This window comes from Prionailurus viverrinus, unplaced genomic scaffold (assembly GCF_022837055.1).
Source record: "Prionailurus viverrinus isolate Anna unplaced genomic scaffold, UM_Priviv_1.0 scaffold_49, whole genome shotgun sequence".
Lineage (NCBI taxonomy): Eukaryota > Metazoa > Chordata > Mammalia > Carnivora > Felidae > Prionailurus > Prionailurus viverrinus.
In genome coordinates, this window is record NW_025927612.1 from 813,403 (window position 1) to 822,638 (window position 9,236).

The window sequence follows — 9,236 nt, forward strand, 5'->3', positions numbered from 1 at the left end:
GTGCAGTGGTGTCGCCTAGCCTCTTTGTGTGGCAGGGCTTGGGGGAGAGGCGGAGCGGGCATCAGGTCGCCTGGGCTCGAAGAATAAACTTGACCCCCACCCAAACGCACAGCTTGGCGTAGTCTCCTGGGGACATGGCCGAGGAGGGAGATTTAGCAACATCTCCCAGACATACTGACTGAGCGCCAACCGGAGTGCGGTGCAGAGGGGAGGGGACTGACGCCCAATCCCTGCAAAGTGGGCAGAGGAGGAAGCGTCTGTGGGAGGGGGCCACAGAGGAGGAAGCGTCACGACGCTGCTGGCCTCCGGGCGGCAGGGAAAAGACGGTTCCAGACCTTCTAGGAGGAGGGAAGGCTGGTGCAAAAACCCAGAGGTGAATCAGGAGCCAGACACGGGACGTCAACGTGATGCAGAGGGCAGAGGGAGGGAGGGGCTGGGGCCACGCTGGGGAGCCTGGACTTACCTCGGAGGCTAGCAAAGGGTTTTCAGCAGGAGAGAGGGAGGCGACCCGCAGCTCCGCTTATGGCAGGTGTGTGGAGGGCTGTTTGGAAGGAGGCAAGAGCGCGCAGCTTGGTCCCCGTCCCCTGCGGGTAGCAAGGGAAATGGGGCTCCCATACCACCCAGCACGTCCACTCCTGGCTTAAAGCCAAGCCAGCTGAAAACAGAAGTTCAATCAAACACTTAGATGTGAACGTTCATAGCAGTGGTGTTGATGATACTCTGCAAGCAGAAACAACCCAGAAGCCCATCAACACGAACGGACACAGAATGCGGTCTGTCCGGGCGATGGCGGCGACTCGGCCGGAACGAGGAATGCGGTTCTGACCCCTGCCACAACAGGACCTGCCACAACAGGACCTGCCACAACAGGACCTGCCACAACAGGACCTGGAGGGCGGGGTGGAGTGAGAGCAGCCGGACACAGAAGCCCGAATGGTGTGTGATTTCACGGACGGGTAATGTCCAGAATGGCCAAATCCACGGAGGCTGAACGCGACGGGTGGGTGCCAGCGGCCGGGGAAGTAGGAAATGGAGGGACTGCGTAAGGAACGTGGGCTTTCCTTTTGGGGTGGGGTTCTGGAACTGTAGAGGTGATGGTCACTGTACCGAGTGCCACTGTACTGTGCCCTTTAAAAGGGCGAATTGTAGGTCATGTGAATGTCACCTCAGAAAATAGATCTGTAGATAATACGTGATAGATACATTGATTGATTGATGATAGCTGGATGATGCATGATCAATAGGTAATAGAGAGATGATATATACAGAGAGATGATGGATGATAGATAAAGGTAAAAGCCCTTAAAGCACCACTTTAAGCAGCCCAGGCAAGATGTGCTGACGCTTCAGATCCTGGATATATAAGAGCGAGATTAGAAGAAAGTCAAGAAGCATGGGGGGCGGGGATCAGACTCAGGGGGAGGTAGACAGGGATAGTCAAGATGACCCTTGGGCTCTGGCTGACGTGGCCAGGTGGGTGACGGCAGCCTTCGCTGAAGGAGGGCAGGTGGCGGGTGAAGATACGAGGAGCCTGGGGAGGAGGTGCTCCTCACTACGGTTGGTAGCTCAAAGAGACAAAACTTGTGGGACTAGGGGTGCCTGGGTGGCTCAGTCCACCAAGCTCTGACTTCGGCTCAGGTCACGATCTCGCGGTTCATGGGTTCTAGCCCCACATCGGGCTCTGTGCTGTCGGCACGGAGTCTGCTTCGGATTCTCTGTCCCCCTCTCTCTGTCTCTCTCCATCTCTCTCTCTCTCTCTCTCTCTCTCTCTCTCAAAAATAAACAAACATTAAAGAAAGAACTTGTAACACTATAGGAAAAATTGAACACGCTTCATTAATGGACATCGCAAAACTAGAGACTACACATTCTTGTCAAGTTCACCTTGAACGTTTACTAAAACTCATCACGTCCCAGGCCACAAAACGAGCTGCAACAAATACTAAAAGAATTGGTATTGTACAAATGACGTTCTCAAACTGTGAGAGAATAAAATCCTAAGTCCGTAACACAACTAAGTCCTCTCATATATTTGGAAATTTTAATGTACAAATGTAAATTTTAAAATACACTTCCACCTAACTGACTGGTGCAAGAAGAATTATAATGAAATTCTAAAAACGGAAGTGAGCAACAGCAAAAACACTACGTATGAAAACTTACGGGATGTATAGCTCGAGCAGTGCTTAGGAGGAAATGTATAGCCTTAAAGAGCTTAAGATGAGCACAACTCAGGAAGCTAGAAAAACCACGGTAGAATAAACGCTAAGAAAGCAGACCAAAGGAAATCACGGAGACAGCAGAAATTAATGAAATGGAAAAAAGATCAATAAAACGCAAAGTGTGTTCTCTGAAACTCGTAAAGTAAACAAGTCTCTGGCCAGAACGGAAGGAGAGAAGTTACGAGGGAGCGTGAGCACCTGGGGAGTCCTGGCTCGACAAATCTGGTGCAAATGACACCAAGGGGATGACCAAGGTGGAAAGGAATGAACTCACCACAGAAAATGGGATGGGTGCCTACCAAGGATGTTTTAGAAGCTGGAGGACAGGTAGGGGAGTAACAGGTGATTCAGGAGACCAGAGCAAAGTTTTAAAACCGCAGGAAAAGGCAGCCAGGAGCAGGGGCTGGTTTGCGCAAGACCTGGAGGCATGAGATCTCTCAGAAGAAAATATGTGTGCATGCTCGGTCGGGGGTGGGGGGGGATTGATGGAAAATCTGTATAGGAAGCTGCTTGATCTTAAACACACTCTCACACACACACACACACACACACACACACACACACATAAAGAAGCTGCGGGGGCCTGTGTGTCTCAGTCGGTTAAGCGTCAGCCTCTTGATTTCGGCTCAGTCCTTGATCTTGTGGATGGTGAGATCGAGCCCCAAGTTGGGCTCTGCACTGACAGCGCGGGGCTTGCTTCGGATTCTCTCTCTCTCTCTCTCTCTCTCTCTCTCTCGATAAATAAATATTTTTAAAAAATAAAATAAAGGGGCACCTGGGTGGCGCAGTCAGTTAACCACCTGACTTCAGCTCAGGTCATGATCTCACTGTTCCAGGGTTCCAGCCCCACCTCGGGATCTCTGCTGTCAATGCAGACCCCGCTTCGTATCTTTTGTCTCCCACTCTCTCTGCCCCTCCCCTGCTCATGCTCTCCCTCCGTCTCTCTCAAGACAGAATACACATAAAATAAAATAAAATATTTAAAAAAATAAAGAAACTGCTAGATGCTCACATCCTTGCCCCACCTCTTGCAGAAGACCAGACTTCACCCTTGATGTAGTTAGGACAGAAGGCCCGTGCAAATGCAAACTAAAGTCACGGTGAAATATCCCTGTATTCCCACCGATTGGCAGAAATTAGAAAGTGTGACCGCCCTGGGCACTGGCGATGCTATGGGGCAGCAGGAACTCTTACACTGCGGCGCAGAGCGGGGGTGCTATGTGAGCTGGTATAGCCACTCTGGAAAACGATCTGTCCTTATCCAGTAGACTTAAAGATGTACATATGTATGACCTAAGGATGTCACCCCTGGGCACATCCTGGAGAAGCTCTTTTACAAATAAACCAGATGGTTTACAAATAAACCATCTTATAACAAGCCAAAGCCAGAAACGAGCCAAGTGTCCAGTAGCAGGAGAATAAACACGGTATGTTAGAGTCATAGGACAGGAAACTATTCGGCAATAAGAGTGCCATCCTTGCTCAGGGACCATGCTAATCTCTGTATCGCGCCAATTTCAGCGTATGTGCTGCCGCAGCGAGCCCTCGGCAATAAGAGTGAGGAAACCGCAGCCCCGTGCAGCAGTCTGGACTCTGTCACAAGTGTGATATGGGATTAAAGCGACAAGTTACAGAAAATTGCATCTGGTACGATTCCATTTATAGAAAGTGCAGAATATACAAAACTAAATCATACTGTTTCGGGATAATTCATATTTGGGATAAGTATAAAGAAGAACAAGGAAGGGTGCCTGGGTGGCTCAGTCGGTTAGGTGTCTGACTTTGGCTCAGGTCATAATCTCACGGATCATGAGTTCGAGCCCCGCGTCGGGCTCTGTGCTGACAGCTCGGAGCCTGGAGCCTGCTTCGGATTCTGTGTCTCCCTCTCTCTCTCTCTGCCCCTCGCCCGCTCATGCTCTGTCTCTGTCTCTGTCTCTCTCTCTCTCTCTCTCAAAAACAAATAAACATAAAAAAAAAAGAAAAACATGGAGGGATCGTGGTTACCTCCATTGAGGGAGGAGGAGGGTACTTGGGGTCTTCAGAGGCTTTGGGAGTGCAGTCCTCCAGGGGATGGCGGGGATGTAGGCATAGCGCTTTATCGTCATTCTCTACACAGTGCACAGAACTGGTGTGTTCTCTTGTGTATGTATTACGTCGGATAAGATGAAGCTGCCATTTTTACGAGCCAAAGATAGCTGGATATTAAGCAATTCCATCTGCTTTTGACCTACCAAATTTCGTAATAATAAAACCAAAAGACTTTATCCTAACGAATGCAAAATTGTGACGAAAGGGGCATGCTCCTAATAAAATACTGTTTATCAAAAACTAAGTCGAAGTAGAAAAACTCATGCAAAAGTTCACATGGACTCTCAAGGGACCCCAAACAGCCAAAACAATTCTGAAAAAGAAGCACAAAGTTGGAGGAGTCACACTTCCTGATTTCAAAACATGCTACAGGAACCGAAATCGTGTGGTGTGGCATGAAGACAGACAAACCGACAGGACAGAACACAGACCCCAGAATAAATCCTGACAGAGAAGGTCAGACGATCTTCGAAAGGGTGCCAAGACCACTCAGTGGGGGAAAGGATGATCTCTTCAACAGACAGAGCTGGGAAACCGGACATCCACATGCAGAAGAATGAAGTTGGACCCTTACCTTACATCGTGCACATACACCCATCCAACATGGCTTAAAGGCCTAAATGTAAGACCTAAGACTATAAAACTCCCGGGGCGCCTGGGTGGCTCAATCGGTTTAGCGTCCGACTCCTGATTTTGGCTCAGTTCGTGATCTCAGGGAGCCCGGGTGGCTCTGTCTGCTAAGTGACCCACTCTTGACTTGGCTCTTTGACTCACGATCTCACGGTCCACAGGTTCGAACCCAGTGTCGGGCTTGGTGCTCACAGCATGGAGCCTGCTTGGGATTCTCTCTCTCCCTCTCTCTCTCTGCCCCCTCCCTGCTCTCTCTCTCTCTCTTTCTCTTTGCCTCTCTCTCTCAAAATATAATGAATAAACTTGAAAAAGAATGGAAAATATCAGGTGTCGGCAGGGATGTGAAGAAATTGGAAACGTGTGCACTGTTGGGAGTTATAAAATGGTGCAAGCGCCATGGAAAACAGTATGGAGGTTCCTGAAAAAATTTAAACTAGAACCACTACATGATCCCGCAATCCTACTTCTGGATATATATCCAAAGGAGTTGAAAGCAGAGATTTTTGTACATCCATGATCGTGGCGGCGTTATTCACAATGGCCAACCTCAGCAGCCACCAGCTGATGAATGGGTGAACAAAATGTGGTCTATCCATGCAACACTACTTTCCTAAAACAGGAAGGAAATCCTGTCATAGGCTACTGCACGCATGAACCTTGAGGACATTATGCCAAGTGAAATAAGCCAGGCACAAATGACAAATACTGTATGATTCCACTTCTACAAGGAATCTAAAGGGATCAAATTCATAAAAATGGAAAATAAAATGATAGGTGCCAAGGGCTGGAGAGGGGGGCAAAAGGAAAGTTGTTTAATGGGTATGGAGTTTCGGCTTTGCAAGATGAAAGTTCTGGAGATCTGTTTCATAACAATGTAAGTGTACTTAACATACTGAACTGTACACCTAGAATGGTTCGGATGGTAAACTTTATGAGTTTTCTATCACAATAAAAAAAATTGACTCAAGAAAACCTGAACAGTCCCATAATTATTAAAGAAATTGGATAGGTAGTTTAAAATGTAGGGATAGGGGCGTCCGGGTGACTCAGTTGGTTAGGCATCTGACTCTTAATGGCAGCTCAGTTCATGATCTCACTGGTTTGTGAGATCGAGCCCCAGACAGGCTCTGCACTAACAGTCCAGAGCCTGCTTAGGATTCTCTGTCTCCCTCTCTCTGCCCCTCCCCTGCTCATTCTCTCTCTCTCTCTCAAAAATAAAATAAACATTTCTTAAGGTTAAAATGTATGGAAAGAGGGGCAAAAGACTGCAAAAACAAGGTTTATAGATGAATTCTATCAAATCTTCAAGAAACTAATAACTCTCTCTCAGATCAATAGTCCCAAGGAACAGAAAAGGCAAAATGCTCTCCCAACACATTTTATGATGCCTCTATATCAAAACTCAACAAGGATAATACAAGACAAAAGAAAGAAAGAAAGAAAGAAAGAAAGAAAGAAAGAAAAAGAAAGAATGAAAGAAAGAAAGAAAGAAAGAAAGAAAGAAAGAAAGAAAGAAGAGGAAGAAAGGAAAGAAGGAACACAGGCAGGAAGGGAGAGAGAGAGAAAGGGAGGAAGGAAGAAAGGCCAATCCCGAACTACATATGAAAAGAATACACCATGACAAGGTTGAGTTTAGCCCAGAAAATGTAAAAGTGGTTTAACATTAGAGAATCAATTACTGTAACTCACCATATTAACAGGTGAGAGGAAGAAACTCCTGTTACCATCTCAATGCACTGAGAAAAAGCATTCGATAAGAATTGAACACATAGCAAACTAGGACTGAAGGGGAGTCTCCTTACTCTCATAAAGGCGTCTAGCAAACACCGCCTGCAAACATCCTACTTAACAGTTAAACTGAGAACACTCTTTCTGCTTTGATTCCATGTTGTACTATCCAGGGAAGGAAGCGAAAGAAAAGAAACTACAGTTAAAAGGACTGGAAAATGGGAGAAGATATTTGCAAATGACATTAGATAAAGGGTTAGTCTCCAAAATCTATAACGAACTTATCCAACTCAACATCCCCCCGCAAAAAAACAAATAATCCAGTGAAGAAATGGGCAGAAGACATGAATAGGCACTTTTCCAAAGAAGACATCCGGATGGCCAACAGATACATGAAAAGATGCTCGACTTCACTCATCATCAGGGAAATACGAATCAAAGCCACACTGAGATACCACCTCATGCAGGTCAGAGTGGCTAAAGTTAACAACTCAGGAAACAAGAGATGTTGGCAAGGATGTGGAGAAAGGGGAACCGTCGTGCACCGTTGGTGGGAATGAAAACTGGTACAGCCACTCTGGAAAACAGTACAGAGGCTCCTCAAAAAGTTACAAATAGAACTACCCTACGACCCAACAACTGCACCACTAGGCATTTATCCACGGGATACAGGGGTGCTGTTTCGAAGGGACACACGCACCCCCATGTTTATAGCAGCACTATCAACAATAGCCAAAGTATGGAAAGAGCCCAGATGTCCATCGACGGATGAATGGATAAAGAAGATGTGGTTCATATAGACAATGAAATGAAATGTTACTCAGCCACCAGAAAGAATGAAATCTGGCCATTTGCAATGACATGCATGGAGCTAGAGAGTATAATGTTAAGCTAAATAAGTCAGTCAGAGAAAGACAAATACCATATGATTTCACTCATATGTGCAATTTAAGAAACAAAACAGGTGAACATATGGGAAGGGAGGAAAAAAAGAGAGAGGGAAACAAACCATAAGAGACTCAACGATAGGGAACAAACTGAGGGTTGATTGCAGGGAGGGGGTGTGGGGGAGGGGAAATGGGTGATGGGATTGACAAGGGCACTTGTTGGGATGAGCACTGGGTATTGTATGTAAGTGATGAATCATTGAGCTCTACTCCTGAAACCAACATGACACTATAGGTTAACTAACTAGAGTTCAAATTAACATTTTGAGGGGAAAAAAAAAAGGACTGCAGAAGAAGAAACAAAGTAGTCACTAGGCAGATGACATGATTGTATAAATAGAAAACAAACAGAATCCACAAAAGGACTCCAAAAAGCATTACTAGACGTAATACCAGCAGCGCTATCAGAAGGTAAATTAAAAAGAAGACAGCATTTATCATGGTATGAGACATGTAACAAATGATGCGCATGTCCTTTGGGGAAATGTGTATTTAAAGGACCTTATTAAATAGAGATACGCTATGTTCATAGACGGGGAAACAAAATTTTAGAGGTAGCTAGTCTCCAAAGGGTTTCGAAATGGAACAAAATCTCTATTTACCCCTTCAAAAAAATCCCAACAGAGTTTTTCCTGGAACTTGACAAACTGTTTCTTAAACTTAAAAAAAAATTTTTTTTTAATGTTTATTTTTCAACGTTTATTTATTTTTGGGACAGAGAGAGACAGAGCATGAACGGGGGAGGGGCAGAGAGAGAGGGAGTCACAGAATCGGAAACAGGCTCCAGGCTCTGAGCCATCAACCCAGAGCCCGACGCGGGGCTCGAACTCACGGACCGCGAGATCGTGACCTGGCTGAAGTCGGACGCTTAACCGACTGCGCCACCCAGGCGCCCCTTTAATGTTTATTTTTGAGAGAGACAGAGTGCAAGCAGGGCAGGGGCAGAGTGAGGGAGACACAGAGTCCGAAGCGGGTTCCAGGCTCTGAGCCGTCAGCCCAGAGCCCGATGCGGGGCTCGAACCCACAAACTGTGAGACCATGACCTGAGCCGAAGTTGGACGCTCAACCGACTGAGCCACCCAGATGCCCCTGTTTCTTAAACTTTTAAGGAAAACTAAAGGGTCTAGTATAGGCAAGATAATTTTGAAAGATGATGAGAAGAAGGAGCAGCCAACTGAGGGGGAGAGCGAAGGAGAAGAAAAAGGAGGAAGAGAAGAAAAAAAAGCTTTCAAGCTTTAGTAAGTTTAACAGAGGTAGAGAAATCAACCAAAAGGACAGAAGAGAGAGCCACGGCCACATAGGCTTGGGACAGTCAGTGGAGCCAGGTGGGCTGAACACGGGGGCAAGGAAGACAGCCCCCCATGTGGAAAAGGAGAAGGTACATGCAAACAAACCCATTCCGGAGGGACGGAAGGATACCTGAGTAGGAAATTACGGCGGTGACACATGGCCTGTGACCCGGCGAGCCTCCTGCCAGCGTCTGGAGAGCCTGGCACTGGGAAAGCAGTCAGCGCCAGGACGACGGGCACGGCACCACCGGGCGCTCGGACCAGCGACGGCCGCCTCCCCACCCCTCGAGGGGATGCTGATAAATGTGCCATCGGCAAGGATCAGCACAAAT

The 9,236-nt window shown here is 46.9% G+C and overlaps 1 non-coding gene across 1 annotated transcript; it reads right to left on the reverse strand.

Annotated features, from left to right (window-relative positions):
* Positions 1 to 3,663: 3,663 nt before the first annotated feature.
* LOC125159427 (U6 spliceosomal RNA) lies at positions 3,664 to 3,767 on the reverse strand. The gene has a single exon (XR_007149789.1). It is a non-coding gene; the product is annotated as a U6 spliceosomal RNA (small nuclear RNA).
* Positions 3,768 to 9,236: the final 5,469 nt, after the last annotated feature.